The following is a 19547-nucleotide window of genomic DNA, read 5'->3' on the forward strand; positions in this document are numbered from 1 at the left end:
TGTACTAAAAGAAATGTTAAAGGAAATTCTTCAAGAAGAACAAATACAATGCAAATGGAAATCTGAATCTACACAAAGAAATCAAAAGTGCCAGAAATGGTAAAAATGAAGATAAATTTAAAAGACATTTTAAAAAATGTTTAAATCTCTTTGAAACATAAATGGCTGAAGTAAAACAATGTATTATAAGATTTATAGCATATGTTCAAGTAAAATCTATGTCAACAATAGCACAAAGGTTAGGAGGAAGACACAGAAGTATAGTTTTATACTATACTGGAGATGGTGGAATATTATTTGAAGAGAGATTCTGATGGAAATGAAATAAAAACAGGAAGGGATAATGAAGAAGAACTATGGGATAAACATAAACCAAAGAGCACAATGGTAGGTTTAATCCAGTCTCATAAATCATTGCATTAATTAGAAATAATCTAAAAACTCTAATTGAAAGGCAAAAATTGTCAGACTGGATTAGGTAAAAGCAAGACCCAGCTGATTACACAAAAATGGGGTCACCTGGGTGGCTCAGTCAGTTAAGCATCCAACTCTTGGTTTCCACTCAGGTCATGATCTCAGGGTTCTGGGATAGAGTCCCATGATGGGCTCCATGATCAGTGCGGAGTTTGCTTGTCCCTCTCCCTCCACCTCTATCCCTATCCCCAGCTCATGTGTGTGCATACTTTCCCTCTCTCTAAAATAAATTAATTCTAAAAAATAAAAACAAAATATTTTTTTAAAAATATACACAAATGTTTAAATATAAAGATTTAGATAGGTTAACAGTAAAAAGATAGGGGGGGAAATATGCCAGGTGAACATAATCAAAAGAAAGCTGGAGTAACCAACCATATTAATGTCTGCAAAGTGGACTTCAGAACAAGGAACAAAACTAGAGACAAAGAGCAAACGTACATAATGCTAAAGAGCCCATCAATCAAGAAGACATAACAATCCTAAATGCATATGCCACTAATAACAGAGGTTCATAATAAGAAAGCAAACTTAATAGAAATAAAATTAAATAAAGCAAACCCATATTTATATTTGTATACTTCAACACTCTTCTCTCAGTGACTGATAGAACAAGTATCCCCCTCCTTGCCCACCTCCAAAATTAGTAAGGATACAGAAGACCTCAAAAACAATGCCAAACAATTAAGCTAATTGACATTTATTTAACACTTCACCCAACTACAACTGAATGTGCCTTCTTTTCAAGTACACACTGAACATACTCTAGGTCATAAAGCAAATATTAACACACTAAGAATGACCAAAATCACACAAAGCATGTACACTGTCAAAAAATAAAATTAAGCAATAGTAACAGAAATATATCTGAAAATATATCTTTTCCAAAACATTAAGAAATTAAGAAATAGAATTCTAAATAATCCATGGGTCAAAGAAAAAAAATCACAAAGGATAGCAGAAAAAACTCTGAATCCAATAAATATTAAAATATATATCAAAATTTATGGTATTCAGCTAAAACAAACAAACAAACAAAAAACCCAGAAGGAAAATACAGCATTAATTATATATAATAGGGAAAAAAAAAAAAGGCTGGAATCAACAACCTAAGATTCAACCTTAAGAAATTAGATAAAAGAGGGGCACCTGGGTGTCCCAGTCAGTTAAGTGTCTGACTCTTCATTTCTGCTCAGGTCATGATCTCAGGGTCATGGGATCATGCCCTGCTCTGCACAGGGCATAGAACCTACTTTAGATTCTCTCTCTCCCTCTCCCTCTGCCACTTCCCCAACTTGTGCAAACTCTCTCTCTAACTCTCAAATAAATACATAGAATGTTTTTTAAAAGAAACTAGAAAAAAAGAAAGAAAATTCAATCTAAAGCAGGTAGAAGGAAGGAGATAATAAAAATGAGAATACAAATGAATAAAATAGAAAACAGAAAAACAACAGAGAAACCAAAAGCTGGTTCCTTAAGAAGATCAACAAAATTAATAAAACTCTAACTGGTTTGATGAAAAAAAGCAAAAATTGGAGACAATATCAAATATCAATATTTGAAAAGGAAGACAGGATGATATCACCATAAAGTGTAACAACATTAAAACATTAAAACTCATCCATGCATGAATTTCACCTAAATTTGATAATTTAGGTGAAATGGAGAAATGTCCTTAAAAGACACTAACTACCAAAGTTCACTCAATAAGAAATAAATAACTGGAATATTCTTCATGATTAAAAGCCTGAATATATAGTTAAAAATCTTTCCATTAAGAAAAATCTAGATAGCTTCACTGTTGAATTCTACCAAACATTTAAGAAAGAAATAATACCAACTCTATACAAACTCTTCCAGAAAATAGAAGAGGAAACACTTGCCAGCACTCCTCATTGTATAAGGCCAGCTCTATCCTGATGCCAAAACCAAAGTCACTTCAAGAAAAGAAAACTATGGTTCCATATCCTAATAAACACAGAAACATAAGTCCTTAACAAAATATCAGTAAATTGTTCAAACTAGTACTGTATAAATATAATAATACACTATGACTGAGAGTATTTAAACCAGGAATGAGGGGCACCTGGGTGTCTCAGTGAATTAAAGCCTCTGCCTTCGGCTCAGTCATAATCCCAGGGTCCTGGGATTGAGCCCTACATGGGGCTCTGTGCTCAGCAGGGAGCCTGCTTCCTCCTCTGCTTGCCTCTCTGCCTACTTGTGATCTCTGTCTGTCTAATAAATAAAATCTTAAAAAAAAAAAAACAGGAATGAAAGAACTGAAAGGAATGAAAATTAATACATCACATCAACAGACAATAGAAGATATATGATCATCTCAATCCATGCAAAATAAACATTTTTTAAAAATCCAACATTGACTCATGATAAGAACTCTCCACATACTAGGAATAGGATGGAACTTCCTCAGCCTGATTGAGGACATCTATGAAAAACTTACAAGTAATATACTTGTTAATGAAGAAAGGCTGAACGCTTTCCTTTTATGGTTAAGAACAAATCAATGATACCAAACTCTTACCAGGTCTTTATAACTGAAGTAACCATCCAGTGCAATAAGGCAAATAAAAGAAATTCAAAGCTTACAGACCAGAAGAAAAAATAAAACTGTCTTTATTAAGAGACGACATGTCTGGGGTGCCTGGGTGACTCAGTCAGTTGAGCATCTGACTCTTGGTTTCAACTCAGATCATGATCTCAGGGCTGTCGGATGAGCCCCCATGTTGGGCTCTGCACTCATCGCAGAGTCTGCTTGAGATTCTTGCCCCCTCTGTCTTCTCCTCCCCAGCAATCTCTCTCAAATAAATAAATAAATAAAATCTTTAAAAGAGGAGAGACCATCTGATCATTCATATATATGTATGTATATATATATATATATATATAAAACCCAAGAATCTACAAAAATGCTACTAAAACTAATAGCGAATTTAGTGAGGTCACAGGATACAAAATAATCGATTTTATTTCCATAGACTAGCAACAATTGAATGTTGAAATTATGAAAATAATACCATTAATAGTGGTAGGAGTAAACATGGCATCTCAAAAGATGTATAGTATCTGTACACTGAAAACCATAAAATATTTCTGAGAGAAATAAAAAAAGACCTAAGTATATGAGAAGATACACTGTATTCATGGGTTGGAAGAGTCAATAATTTAAGATTACAATTCTCTCCTAATTAATCTTTTTTTTTTTAAGTGTAACTCTGTTTATTTTTTTTTAAAGATTTTGTTTATTTATTTGACAGAGAGAAATCACAAGTAGATGGAGAGGCAGGCAGAGAGAGAGAGGAGGAAGCAGGCTCCCCGCTGAGCAGAGAGCCCAATGGGGGACTTGATCCCAGGACCCTGAGATCATGACCCGAGCCGAAGGCAGCGGCTTAACCCAATGAGCCACCCAGGCGCCCGATCTCCTAATTAATCTTTAGATTCAACACAATTTCAATCCAAAATCCAGCAGGGGTTGTTTTTCATTTTGGGTTTTTTTTTTTTTATAGAAACTGGATAAGGTAATTCTAAAACTTCTATGAAAATGCGGACAACTTGGACTGTCTATACAATTTTGAAAAAGAAAAAAATTAGGGAATTCAGTCTACCCAAGTTCCCATATTACCTTCTAACTCCCACATTATAACACTAATCACATAAGTTGTAATTACACATATTAACATCTACTCCTACAAAAAGAGCTACTTGAGAGCAAGGGCTCTCTTTCTCTCTTATCTTTGTATGCCTAGAGTCTGCACCATCTCTTAAACCTAACAGGAACACAGTACCTACTGGGTCTTCAAAAAATGTTTGTAAAGAATAAAAGAAATTCACTGCCTATCTAAGCATTTAAAAAATCAACTTAATTGAGGTATAACCAACATACACGAAATAAAATTAATTTTTAAATGTATAGATTTCAGATAGATTTCTCAGCAAGTATTTATGATTTCTTCCAAATGAGGGTTTGGGGATTTTTTAAATAACTTCTGCTTATCTTCCACCTAAGCTTTGTTTGAGAACTTACTCAATTGCTTAATATTACCAAACCCTAGTTGTAAGAGCTGTCAAACCCATGCCTGACATAAGATTGCACTGACTGCATTTTAGGAACTATTGGTTAGCAAAATGTAAGTTCCAGTAAGAGTTCAGAAACAGTACACACAGAGACAATTGAAAGGCACCTTGGAATCCCAGGATTTAAAGCAACATAGTGGAGCCAGAAGACTTAATTTCAGAGTTGTGAGATACTCTGACACTAGAGCCACAAACCAACTCTGGAGTATCTATCTCTCGACTTCTCTTACTGAGTGACAGATAGATGACAGAGAAATAGAAAGAAAAAGAGTGGGGGAGAGAAAGAGAGGAAGGAAGGAAAGTTTATTGGGGAATAACATACAATGAAATTCATCTGTTTAAAAGTACAGTTCTGTGAGTTTTGAGAAATGCATAGTTATATCACTCTGAAAAGTTTTCTTTGTATTGCCTCTTTGTAAAAAACTACCCCTCTTCTTCCCAGCTTTAACCCCTGGCAGCCACTGACCTGTTTTGTATCCCTAGAGTTATGATTTTTCCACTATTGCATAATGGGAATAATACTGCATGTAGCTTCTGAGTCTGGCTTCTTTAACTCAGCATAATGTATTTGCGTTTTATAATGTCTCATTAGTCCATTCCTTTTTGCTAATGAGTAACATTCCACATATGGATATACTACATTTTGTTTATCCACTTACCAAATAAAGGTTATTGGGTTGTTTCCAATTTGAGGTGATTATGAATAAATCCACTATAAACATTCATGTATATAGTTTTTTATTGTTTCTTTGTTTTAATGAAAATAAGTTTTCATATATCTTGAAATATGTTTCTTTCATCTCTCTTCATCTACCTAGAAAGGGGATTATTGATAATATGGGAAGTAAATGTTTAACTGTAAAAGAAACTGCAAAACTTTTCCAAAGTAGCTATTTCATTTTGCATTTCCACTAGCAGTATATGAGAGTTCTAACTACCCCCTCAAAAATATGATCAGTTGGGGATTTTTTGAAAATCATTCTAGGGTGCCTGGGTGGCTCAGTGGTTTAGGCTGCTGCCTTCGGCTCAGGTCATGATCTCAGGGTCCTGGGATCGAGTCCCGCATCGGGCTCTCTGCTCAGCAGGGAGCCTGCTTCTCTCTCTCTCTGCCTGCCTCTCCATCTACTTGTGATTTCTCTCTGTCAAATAAATGAATAAAATCTTTAAAAAAAAAAAAAAGAAAAGAAAATCATTCTAACAGATAGGTTTTAGTATTTTGATTTTAATTTACATTTCCTTTATGATTAATAATGTTCAGGGTCAATCCATTTCTCTTCTTTGGTGATGTGTGTCTTCAAATTTTTTGCCCATTGAAAACTTCTGTTGTTTATTTCCTTATTATTGTATTTTGAGAGTCCTTTAGATATTATATATGCAAGTTCTTTACCAGATATGTGTTTAGCAAATATTTTCCAAGTCTATGGCTTGCCTTTTTAATTTTTTTAAGACTTTACTTATTTATTAGAGAGAGAGAAGGAGAGCGAGCATGAGCAGGAGGTAGGGCAGAGGGAGAAGCAGACTCCCCACTGAGCAGAGAGCCTGATTTCAGGCTCAATGCCAGAACCCTGAGATCACGACCTGAGCTGAAGGCAGAAGCTTAATGACTGAGCCACCCAGGTGCCCCAATTTTTTAAATATTCTTTCAAATAGCAGATGTTTTAGATTTTGTTAAAGTCCTTTTTATCAAATTTCATTATAACATATTAAAGAAATCTTCACTTATCCAAGGTCATAGAAATTCTCCTGTTTTCTTCTAGAAATTTTATTTACTTATTTGTTTATTTATTTATTTTTATTACATTATGTCACCATAGAGTACATCATTAGTTTTTGATGTAGTGTTCCAAGATTCATTCTTTGCGTATTAACACCCAGTGCTCCATGCAATACATGCCCTGCTTAATATTTATTTTTTAAGAGATTTTATTTATTTATAGAGAAATAGAAAACAAGCAGGGGGAGCAACAGGCAGAAGGAAAGGGTGAAGCAGGCTGAGCAGAGAGCCCAACGTGGGACTCAATCCTAGGACCCAGGGATCATGACTTGAATAGAAACCAAGAGTTGGATGCTTAATAGACTGAGCCACCCAGGTGCCTCTTCTTCTAGAAATTTTATACTTCAAAGTTTTACAACCAGGTCTATGATCTATCTAGATTAGTTTTTATATCTGGTACAAAGCTGAAGTTCATTTACATATATAAATATATAGATAGATAGGTAGATAGATAGATAGATAGATATCCCAATTGTTCCAGCACCATTTATACCTGAGAATTATAAAGCCTTATTCCCTACTGAATGTATTCTGTATAGCTTACTTGTATCTGATCTCCATTCACTATGCTTCCCATAGTTGAGAAACCTCATGTGTCTCTTCTTTCTACCCTTGGCTTGACAACAGTATAGATAAACTATGATGATTTCTCTTTTTTTAATAACTGAACATCTCCAAAAGTCAGATACTACTTTAAAATTTGATATAAAAGGCCCCACACAAGTAAAAAATATCATTATCATTATCTGGCTCGTTTCAAGTTCTTCATCACTAAAAACTGGGATAATAATACCAACAATAAGAGACTTAAATGAGATCAGGGATGTAAACGTGTCTGGGACAGTACTTGGAACACAGTAGGCACTCAATAAATATCAGGTTCCTTTCTGCTCTTCCTCTTAGACTATAAATAAAATATTAAAGCTAATAAAACTAACAACTAAGTATGTTCCATTTATTTCAGTGGTATATTAACAGGTTGAGCAGAAAGGGAAAAAAAGCAGTTAACCTAGCAGATAGATGTGTGAAACATAATTTACACAGCATCTGATAGTAACTAATTACACTGTGGTTTTATGGCTCTGATTCTCTGAATCTATGCCTTAAAAAAAAAAAAAAAGATGGATGCTAAAGTGCTAGGCCATTAGGTATCTGTCTAAACATTTTATGCTGAAGAACACATATTTTAAAACTTGGAGTGAGATCTGGTCTTGTAAAATTAAAACTGTGCTTCATAAAAAAGATTTTAAAATAGAAGAAGGACCTGCCAAGGCCTTTCTAGACATACAACGAAAACACCCAGGAGACAAGAAAAAGACACAGGTGGGGTCATTACATTGCCCCAGGCACAAATGCTTTCTGTCTTAACATTTTTAGTTCTTTCCAGATACAAGTTCTGAACTTTCTGGCATTGACTACATAAATGTATCACAGCATTTGGCAGAAGTCAAGGGAAGCATTAATTTTGCATGGAAATCACTTAAGAGATCTTCGTTTAATTTTTCTCGAAAGACTACACAAGCAACTCGAGTGATGTAAAAGCATGAAACTTGCTGGCTCTCTTGGCAAAGTCAACAAGAATGACCTTCTTTTCAAAAATGCCCCAAAATGAAAGCACTGAAATTCTAGAAATAGGAAAAATGTTCTAGCTTCTATATAAACCCACAATAATCTTCGCAAACACAATAATAATTCACATACACACACAGCAACTGCAGTAAGAATACAATTGCATTCAGAAGAAATATATTTGGTGTAGGCTAAGGGATAAATGCCACAATAAATTAAATAACCACTTGTACACTTATATTTATGGCCAATTGATTTGCAACAAAGATGCCAAAACAATTCAGGGAAAAAGAACAGTTTTGAAAAAGTCTTTTCAAAAAATGCTGCAGAGGCAACTGGATATCCACAATCAAAAAGGTGAACGTGGACCTTTACTTCAGATCATACAGAAATTAGTTCAAAATAGATCACAGACATGAATTTAAAACTCTTAAAACATGATATTAGATTAAAAATGATTTCTTAGATACTACATCAAAAGCACAAATAATAAAAGGAAAAAAAGATAAGCTAGATGGCATTAAAAATGTATGTGCGTCAACAGATACTATGAAGAAGGTTTGAAGCTAAGTCACAGATTTGGAAAAAGTATTTATAAATCATATACCTGACAAGGGACAAGGATCTAGAATATTTAAAAAACTTTTACAACTCAATAAAGAGAAAAGTGATAAACTTTTTAAATAAGCAAAGACATGAATACATATTTCACTAAAGAATATATACGGGGGCGCCTGAGCGGCTCAGTCAGTTAAGTGGCTGCCTTCGGCTCAGGTCATGATCCCAGGGTTCTGAAATCGAGCCCCACATCAAGCTCCTTGCTCGTCAGGGAGCCTGCTTCTCCCTCTCCCTCTGTCTGCCTGCCTGCCACTGCCCCTGCTTCTGTTCTCTCTCTCTCTCTCTGTGTCAAATAAATAAATAAATAAATAAATAAATTTTTAAGAAAGAATATATACAAACACCCAATAAGCACATGAAAAGATGTTTGACATTAAGGAAATACAAATCAAAATCACAATGAGATACCAATTTATACCCACTAGTGAGCTATAATCAAAAAGATAGATAATAAGTGTTGGTGAGAAAGGAAAGAAACTGGAATCCTCATACATCGCTGGTAGGAGTGTAAAATGGTAAAACCTATTCAGAAAACAATTTGGCAGTTGCGTAAAATACTGAACATAGATTTACCACATGACTCAGCAATTCCACTCCTATATATCCATGCAACATACCATGAAAACATACCCCATGCAACAACTTTAACATGAATGTTCATAGAAGCAATATGCTTAACAGCCAAAACTGGAAACCCAATGTCCACCAATTGATGAAAGGATAAGTAAAATGTGAAATACAATGGAAAACTACTTACCAATAAAAAGTAACAAAGCATTGACACATATTAATTTGACATTCCTGAGACTGCCATAATAAATTACACACTGGGTGACTTAAAACAACAAAAATTTATTCTTTTTGAAAACCAGTAGTCCACTCTTTCTGGAAGCTCTAGAGGACAAGTCTTCCTTGCCTCTTCCAGCTTCTCAGGTCTATGAGCATTGGTCCTCTTCACTCACAACCACACTGCTCCATCTCTCCCTTTATCTTTACATGATCTTCCCCTCTGCGTGTCTTCTACTTTTCTGTCTCATAAAGATACCTGTCATTAGATTTAAGGCCCACCTGAATAATCAGGATGATCTCATCTCAAGATCCTTAACAATTACATCTCTGAAGATCCCTCTTCCAAGCAAAGTAACATTCACAGGTTCTAGTAATTTGACATAGAAACATCTTTGACCGGGGGGTGGAGGGGGGGCTACGATTCAACCCACTACATACTATAATATGGACGAACCTAAAAACACATTATACCAAATGAAAGAAGCTAGATACCATAGGTCAAATATTACATGACTCCATTTATCTGAAAGCAGATTAGTGGTTGCCTAGGGCTAGAGATAGGAAAAGGGAATGACCAAACATAACTTCTTTTTAGGGTAATTAAGATGTTATAAATTGGACTGTTCTTATGGTTCCACAACTCTATAAATATATTAAAAATAATTTCCCAACCCTCTTCTAGTTTCATCTAGAATCAGTAGAGCTAAAAGTCTCATTAAATTCCTAAAATGAGGGATGCCTGGGTGGCTCAGTTGGTTGGACAACTGCCTTCGGCTCAGGTCATGATCCTGGAGCCCCAGGATCGAGTCCCGCATCGGGCTCCCAGCTCCACAGGGAGTCTACTTCTCTCTCCTCGCTCATGTTCTCTCTCACTGTCTCTCTCTCAAATAAATAAGTAAAATCTTAAAAAAAAAATCCTAAAATAATCATCAATAAACATGCCTGAAGACCACTCTAAGAAAACTCAGAGGAGAAAGTTGACCAGATGGAATTAAGAGACTTTCAATTTAAAATATATACCAATATTTCTTATTAGTTAAAATTTACTCCATAATCTTATAAGCCAAATTACTTAACGGAGGAGAAAAACTCATAAAGCACCACCCAGAGAAAAGAAAGAGGAGCTCAACTGGAAAGATCTGGAAAAGATTCCACAGAGGTATGTTTGTTGGGAAGAGTTGAGATTCTGCAAGTGAAATTTCTGAAATTTGGGTGGATGGACAGGGGATCCTAATAGCTGGCACAGAAAATACAAAGATAAGGTGGCTCGCAGAAACAGTTATTCTAGGAACAACAGGTAGTTTGCTTTGACAAAAGGAGGAGGTGCCCAGTGGGCTTAAGTGGAAGATGAGACTGTCACAGGCACTGATAATCACAAGATTATAAAGGGTATCCTGTAAGACACACTGGGATTAGGGGCTTTATAGTCTAGGAAACGCTGAAGCCACTAAACAGAGGAGTGAGTTACGTTATTCAACCACATCTGTGTTTTAGAAAACCACTTGTGCGGCAGTGGGCAAGGCTGCTTGGAGGGAACAGGTCTGTCCTGGGTAGCCCAGGTGAGAGACGATCAAGGCCTGGGCTAAGGCAAGGGGTGTAGAAGGTGTAAAGGAAAACTCTGAAGAGGGCTGGGGGGTGCCACTCACTCAGTGAGGCAGAGTTGTGGAAGGTGTGGTATAAAACAGAAAATAATATTAAAGGATGTAAGAGCAAGATAAAGTTGAAATACTTCTGTGACAGCCAGGTGGAGAATCTTGTACAGGGCACGTGAAAGGTTCACAATCAGGAGTCATTAGAATGTAAACAGAGATACAAGTGTGGGAGCAGGCAGACTCCCATGAAACAGATTCTGAAGCAACAGGCAGCAAAAAGGAAGGCATGAAGCAGGAGACAAGAAAGTAAGAGAGGCAGAAGAGGATGGTATTAGAAAAGCTGAAGGATAAAGTTCAAAAGAAAGGTATGATCAAGAGTGTCAATTCCAGAGATACTGAGTAAAAGGAGGAGTGAAAAGCCTCCATTAGAATTAACAGGTAAAGGTCATAGATGAGGTCTGCAGGAGCAATTTCAGTAAAATGATGGGGGCAGTCAGAATGCAATGGAAATTAGGCGTGGGGATGATAAGGGAAAAACAGCTGGTGAAGAGTGCTCCTACGTAAAATGTTATTTAAATACAGGTAAGAATCAATAAAACCGGGGGGCCTGGGTGGCTCAGTGGGTTAAAGCCTCTGCCTTTGGCTCAGGTAATGATCCCAGGGTCATGGGATCGAGCCCCGCACCAGGCTGTCTGCTCAGCAGGAAGCCTGTTTCCTCCTCTCTATGCCTGCTTCTCTGCCTACTTGTAATCTCTGTCTGTGAAATAAATAAATAAATAAATAAAATCTTTAAAAAAAAAAAAAAAGAATCAATAAAACCTGGCCAGGATAAAAAGAAATAGCACTGAGGAAGAGAGGCTGAGGAGACAATACAACATTTGATTTGGCTCCTAAATGAGAAGGGGTTGTAGGGTAGATTTGAGAGAAGGCATTTATGGCAGAAGAAATACCATGAGCGAAGGCCTTGAAAGGAATGGTGCACGGTCTGATTATAGTGGCAGTGTCTGTATGAGGGTGAAGTTGGGAAGGGAGGGAGGACTGCACACGTATCTAGAGATGAGGATGGGAAGACTAGACAGCAAACCCAGTTAGGAACACCAGTAAGGGGTCAACACCAATAAGGGGTTTAGGACCATGCAGGCCGCTGGAACTCTCCTTCTGGGCAAGCATGGTGCCCCAAAGTCGGCCTGGACTGGTTTTCTAATAACAGGGCTTGATCCGTGGCTGCAAAGTATAGAGCCAAGGAGGAATGAAGACACTGTTGCTGACAAATGTCCCGAACAATGGAGAATGATACCATTATTAACAAAAATGGGGAACTGAAGAAGATACCAAAAAATGAAATTATGTAAGTAAAGATCCAGTGTTCCTAATAGTATATATTTCTGACCAACTGGAAATGAACTTAAAGAGGTCACTGATGGATACCAACTCTCTTAAAGAGGGCGATGAGAATAGACAGAAGAATTCTTCAACTTTCCGATTGCATTTCTTTTTTTTTTTTTTAAGATTTTATTTATTTATTTGTCAGAGAGAGATCACAAGTAGGCAGAGAGGCAGGCAGAGAGAAAGAGGAGGAAGCAGGCTCCCCGCCGAGCAGAGAGCCCGATTCGGGACTCGAACCCAGGACCCTGAGATCATGACCTGAGCTGAAGGCAGCGGCTTAACCCACTGATCCACCCAGGTGCCCCCTGATTGCATTTCTATATACTTGATTCGGAAGCAGAAAATTCACAATGACCCCACCTGAGGCATAAAGCAAGTCATTCAGTGCTAGCCCAGTAATCAATCACTCTTACAACAAGCATCACAAAAAGAAATCACACGTAGATTTGGCCTTAAAATGTGAAGAAAAATGAAATGTGTCTATATTTACAGCTGACTGTTTTTAATTTATGGTAAGAAATATTACTACCTCCTGTCTGACACTAGCAAGACAGAATGCAATGGGTGGAGGTGGAGAGATAGGGAGGAAGAGGAGAAATAATGAGATGTGGTAGCCAGCCCAGGATAAAGCAGATATGACAAATTCTACAGAAATCTGCCTCCACCCACCCTTTACCCAAGTACTGCCAGGGCACAATTGTATTTCTGGACCAACTTCTCCCTGGACATTAGCAGGTGGAAGCAGGCTTTCCAACAAGCCACTGAAAAATGAAGCCATTCTTCTTCATGATTACAGCCATTACTCCTTATTTTTAAAAATGCCTCTGAAATACAATACACACACAAAGTGTTCACTCAACCAACCAAGTCTGAAAGCAGCAGACTGCACATCTGCAAAACAGATTCTAAAGATAAGATTTTATGTGCCAAAGAGTGATTCAGTGCAAATTTGAAAATGAGATAAATATTCTTCTTTTGAAAGAGAATGGTTTCTTTCCTGCCTGAAAAGTTAAACAATGCTTAATCAAGTTGTAGAGCTAAGTAGTGAAGTCAATGTTACTTTAGGAGTTTACACTAAAAATAGTGAACCTTTAAAATAGTTCTAACAAATAATCTGTAACAGAACTCTTGTACTTGGAGGATTATTTCCAGAAATTACAAATGCCAAAAAGTGTCTGATAATTTAGAACACTGAACTAATAATATGAATAAAAGCTGAATTTGGACTAATAACCATGATAGCTCACATTTACATGCTTCGAATGAAGTAAGCACCGTTGTAAGTACTTCATCATCTAATCTTCACAACTCTATTATGAAGAAGCTATTATTATAATCTGTATTTTGGAGAGCAAAACTAAAGCATAAAAAGATTAGTAATAATTCAGGTCAATATTCAGATAAGCAGAATAATCTACTGCCAACTCATGTTTCATAGACTGGTCTACAAGAACCCATGAACAAAGTGTAAGGTCACAACAGTTTTGGATTGATACTGATGGTGCAAGAAATACTTTTGCTTAAGAAAGAATACTGTCAAGTTTCCGTATCTATAAAACTAATTCAAAATAAAGCTATTTTCTGTATTTTGCATCCTTTATGAACAAGCAGTGATTTGGAAGTCTCATTATTGTAAAGTATGTTACAGAAATAGAGTACTATTTAACAAGATAAATTCCAACTTTTCTCTTCCAATGAAGTGAATCAATGAGAAAACATTTTCAAAGCATAGAAGGTAAAGAATTCCATTTATTTTAATTGCTTCTGTGCCCCAACCCTCACTTTTCCATCCACCCTCACCAAGGCCTATGGCACATTTGTTCATAAGCCAGGCATTTTCCTCCTCAATAAGCTCTTCCAGACACTTAAAAAATACCTTTAGTGGGATAAAATTTTTTGTGTGTAGAGGAGAAGGAACAGCATGTAGAAGAATCAGCAGCATCCGATACACAGAGTTCAAACGGGGAAATAAACAAGGTGAACCAGGAAAAGTTTTAAAACTCACCACACAGTTTAAAACCTTGCACAGAGGCTATGAACTACTAGGATCAACAGAGCAGGGGAAACCACCCATATAGCATTTTCCCTTCAGAAACAAGAGAAACAATTGCGAGAAAATGGTCAAGAAGTGCTGTATAGAAGGACAGCCCATGCTGAAAGCAGAGGCTGAAACTGTCAACTCTCCAAATGATCTCCAGTCTTTATGGCTACATAAAGAGACAAAGTAAAGAGATGTTCCCTGTCTACATCATTACCACTACATATAACGATATTCATAAAAGCTAAACACGAATTCTGTTTATATTATACCAGCCCACTATGCTAAGGGCTTTTTATCTCATTTCAAACTCAACATTGGGGGCACCTGGGAGACTCAGTGGGTTAAAGCCTCTGCCTTCAGCTCAGGTCATGATCCCAGAGTCCTGGGATGGAGCGCCACATCGGGCTCTCTGCTCAGCGGGGAGCCTACTTCCCTTCCTCTCTCTCTGCCTGCCTCTCTACCTACTTGTGATCTCTGTCTGCCAAACAAATAAATAAATTTTTAATAAATAAATAAATAAACTCAACATTGAAGTAGATACCTTTATCATTCTCATTTCACGCATAACGTGTGAAAAGTTGTGTGATTTGACCATGATCACACAGTCACTGAAAGAGTTAGGATTCCAATCCAGGTCAACCTTATAGAGGTGCTAGAGGAAAACTGTGTGTAGACTTCTGGTTGAATAATTACTGTATAAAATTGGACCAGACACTATTAAGTAAATAGAATATTCCAGGGTTCTATGGCTTGATGTCTGATATAGCAACTTTGAAAAAAAAAAAAATACTGTTAGCCTAGCTTTCCAAAACACTCATTACATGTCTCTGTAAAACATTAAAAGGTTAGGGGTGCCTGGATGGCTCAATTGGTTAAGTGTCTAACTCTTGATTTCAGCTCAGGGTAGTTAGATTGAGCCCCATGTTGGGCTCTGCACTGGACATGGAGCCTTGCTTAAGATTCTCTCTCTCTCCCTCGGCCCCTCCCTCCCCCACTTGCCTACATGTGCTTCCTCTCTCTCTCTTTCTCAAAAAAAAAATTAAATTAAAAGGTTTGATTTCATTGTTTGACTTTCACCTACCGCTATAGTTAATTACTTGTCAACACAAAGCTTAAATTTACTCTAGGAGAAATGAGGACCAGAATACAACTGTAAAAATGACCCATCCTATAATTGAAAAGACCATCAAAGGTTAAATATCCTATAAGGCAGATACTGCTTTAGTACATTTAAATAAACAAAAGTTTTCATAAACTTCGTACATCCCCAGGAGTTGTCTAAAGTACTGTGAGATCCAAGACCTGGAATCTAATGAAATATCTCCTTTCATGGAGCGCCTGGGTGGCTCAGTTAGTTAAGCGGTGGGATAGAGCCCTACAATGGGCTCCCTGATCTATGGGAAGTCTACCTCTCCTTCTGACCCTCCTCCTGTTCATGCATCTGTAGTCTCTCCCTCTCTCAAACAAAATAAATAAAATCTTGAAGAAAGAAAGAAATACCTCCTGTAGTGAAATATCAGTTTATTGCCTTGGACTCTCTGCTGCCCAACTTTAGATATACAGATATAGATATACAGATAGTGCTTTGAGGGTTTTTTTTTTTCTTTTTCGAGGGGATTAGGGGAGAGAAAGGTACTGAGTTGCCTGAAAGAGTATTTACTTGTCTTTTTGCAGAAAATGTCTGTAGTTGCCTCCTAGAGCATCAAAGAGATACAACAAAGGTTAAGAATGCAGCTCTAGGTAATCTAAAATTTACACTGGCCCAAGCAAAACCTTCAGAGAGCTGACAGTATTTTTAGACTGCATTTCTTTGACCCTCTCTTAGGATGTCTTCTCCAGAATTACATTTCTTGGTGCGTGACTTATACTGTCAGGTGCAACAAAAAATAGTAACAGGAATACAGTAGAGAAAAATGATTAAGAGTGAGGACAATGAAGTAAGATTTGCCTATTTTTAAATCCTCTCTCCTCACTTACTATGTGCTCCTGTACAAGTCACTTAACCTGTCAGAACTTCAGCTTCCCAATCCGAAAATAATACTTCACAAAGTTATTTTAAGGAATTGAATGACAAAATATACATAAAAAGCACTCAGTGCAGTGCCTTGTACACAGTATATGACCAATTATTATAAATTTATGACAGTATTCAGTATAAGGATGTTATCTATATATATCAACCATTGTCCTTTATATGAGGATCTCTGGGAAACAATTATCTTTTACACACTCTTGAAAGGAAAAGCTCTAAATTTTCATCTTGGGTATCCTGGGACTCTTTTAACTGAGCATGTTCACATATTTGCTCTGGCCACTAGCAAGTTTAGAGCTGAATCTACAACCTAACTTCGCCTACTAGGGACAAAAACCTTCTACTAATAATCTTTTGTGAACTAGCTTTATCCCTTCACCTTAATTTTCCCATGGTCTGCATATTGCATTTTTTATAATGTTGTGTTACCATTACTATTTTGAGTTTTTTCAAATTCTTTTTTGTAATGAGACAAGATCCATAAAAATAAACAAATTCACAAACCAGCAGAAAAAATAAATAGTGCTTGTTTTTGAACTGGTGATAACTTTGGTTAAAAAAAAAAAATTTCACTTTGCCTAATTCATGGGTATACTGGCTACCAAGTCAGAAGAAAAATTTAATTCTTTGGACTTCCAAAAATAGAACCTGCCCCATATTAGTTTAGACTCTCAAAGGAAAGCTGAACCAAGAGTCATCAGTCAAAAAGTAAAACAAGTTCCTGCAATGACGAAGAGAGTTTAACACAAAAAGTGACAAAGTCATGGGGGAGTAGAGCAATATGCTATTCCTTTGAGGTGAATACTTATGTGTTCTGAAAGTTAAGTAGCTTCTAGAATTCAATGAGGGATATTCCAAAAAGAAGGTACAAATTCACAGAAATGGGATAAATTGCATCTATTTCTGGGAAAAACAAAAACAAGTTTCCTGGTTTTAGCTTTACAAACCCACAGCAATGGCAGGTAATACTCAGGCTGACTTAAAGGTCTCTTTATTTTCTGACCCAGATGAATGGAAATGTGCCATAGCTGTCGTGTGGTAAGCAGATGAGACACCAAAGGGGCTGAGCGTTGGCCAAAGACAAAGGAGGAAAAAATTCAAAATGTAAGCCAAAGAAGCTTTCCATAACTGCTTGGCAATACAGTGTCTAAATAAACTATCTTAATTTGATGCATATGTGGTGAGTGGAAAATTAAAAACAGGGCAGTAAAAAACAAAAATATTTAATGAATTTGTTAAATAGATAAAATTATAAGGCAGTTTCACTGTTACACATGTTGATATCCAGATTATCTGAATTCCGACTGAGACTTTAATTCCATATACCATTAAAAAGTTCTATATTGTCTTGGGCAAACGACAGAAAAGATACTAATTTTTCAGATGCAAATGTTTTTACAATAAGAAAACTATGACCTCTAAAGAATCTATAAGAGAATAAAATCCAATAATTTGTAAGTACATTTATCGGACATTCTTAAGACAGCAAAATTTAAGTGGTGTGTTAAGGAAATACAGAAGAGAAGATACAATGAAGAGAAAGTAGAGATGATATTCTAAAGAAAAATGTACTTAGTATGTTTGATGGACTTCTTGTTTGTGAAAGCTGCTGTCTATAATAAAAATTCCATTGTGGGTGCCCAATCTATTGAAAGCTGTAAGAAAGAAAACGATACCATGTTGGATAATGCACCATAATGCATAAAAGTTAATACACTGAAATTCAAATTTCCTTCAGACAATAATCAAATCTCTGACTACTCTAAATTTAATTTTTCCAAAATTGTTGTCAGAGTTAGATATTTTTTGTCCATTTCCTTTTCTTTCCTCTTTCAGAAGTGAATATATTTAAAATTTTCCTTCATTTATTTTCTTTTCCTTCCAGTTAGTCAAAAAGATAGGCCAAGTACTGCTATAAGTGCTAGAAATACAGCACTGAATAAAACAAACATCCACTTCCTTGTGAAGCTGTTATCCTAGTCACACACACTAATGCATTTGTTCCTTCATTTCAATATCTCTTTGTGGTATGCCTTCAAGGGACAAAGAAACACACTAGGAAGTAGAGAAACAATTTAATAGCAAATCAGGGTTAAGACTCTACAAGAAAAGTAGATCTTCAAATACGATATTTAAATGAAAATACAATATGTGGAAGAGACATGGGTCAGATTCAGGTCAGGGTCCACCTGTGGGAGCATCTCCTCACTTCTCCAGGCTTAATTTATCATTTTTCTATGTATCTACAGGGTTGAGTCTGTTACACTTCTTGTATGAAACATGTCCTATCATGTGTTTTATACTGCACATTTTTCTCACCAACATTAAACTGTGAACTCTGTGAGGACAAAGTCCAGTTCTATACAACTTTGTGTTGCTAGCACTAAGAGCTATGCAGTGCAAATGAGTTCAAATAAATTTACTGAATTTATAGCCTTTAGTTACGCAAAATGTTATATCTAAATCATTAAATTTAAAACATACACACAGGATGGGGAAGATGGCAACAGAGTAGGAGTAGGACTCTAGGCTTGCCTTGTCCCATGAATACAACTAGATAACCATCAAATCATCCTAAATATATCAGAAAGTGACAAGAAGACTGGAAGAACAGATGCCACAAATAAAGGTAGAGAAGAGGCCACACCAAAGAAGGTAGGAAGGGCAGAGAAGGACTTGGAGAGAGAACCAGATGGTGGCCACTGCAGTGGGGAAGGAGTCACAGGCATGGAGAAGGGCAGGAAACAAACGAGGACAAAGCAGTGCACATAGTGAACACGAATCCCCATAGCAATTGGCTTGGAAAGAAAGAGAGCCCAAATTTCATGAGTTCTTGCAACCAATGGGGCTTAAAGCCTGGAGTTTTAAAGGTTAGCATGCTTGGCTCTAGGAGAGCTCAGAGGGTACTAGGACTGCTCTTGAGGAAAAGGCAGGCAAAAAGCCTAGAAACATGCAGTGTGGAAACAGTGATCTGAAGAGTACCTGGGCCATAAAATGGGAGGTTCTTTGCTCTCTCAGAGCATGTTCCGGAGAGGCAGCATGCATGGAGATGCCTCTGAGAACAAAGGAACGGGTCATTTCCCTCCCCTGGTCCTCAACATAAGCACAGGGGCACCTGCAAGAACCAGATTGGTGCTAACATTTGCTATTTAACTTGCTTACACCAAATCCTGCCCCCAT

At 36.7% G+C, this 19547-nt stretch overlaps 1 protein-coding gene across 2 annotated transcripts in view; it reads right to left on the reverse strand.

Annotated features, from left to right (window-relative positions):
- WDR70 (WD repeat domain 70) overlaps positions 1-19547 on the reverse strand; it is a 297351-nt gene that overhangs the window by 116591 nt on the left and 161213 nt on the right. The window lies entirely within an intron of this gene.

Source organism: Mustela nivalis (genome assembly GCF_964662115.1).
Source record: "Mustela nivalis genome assembly, chromosome: 3".
NCBI lineage: Eukaryota > Metazoa > Chordata > Mammalia > Carnivora > Mustelidae > Mustela > Mustela nivalis.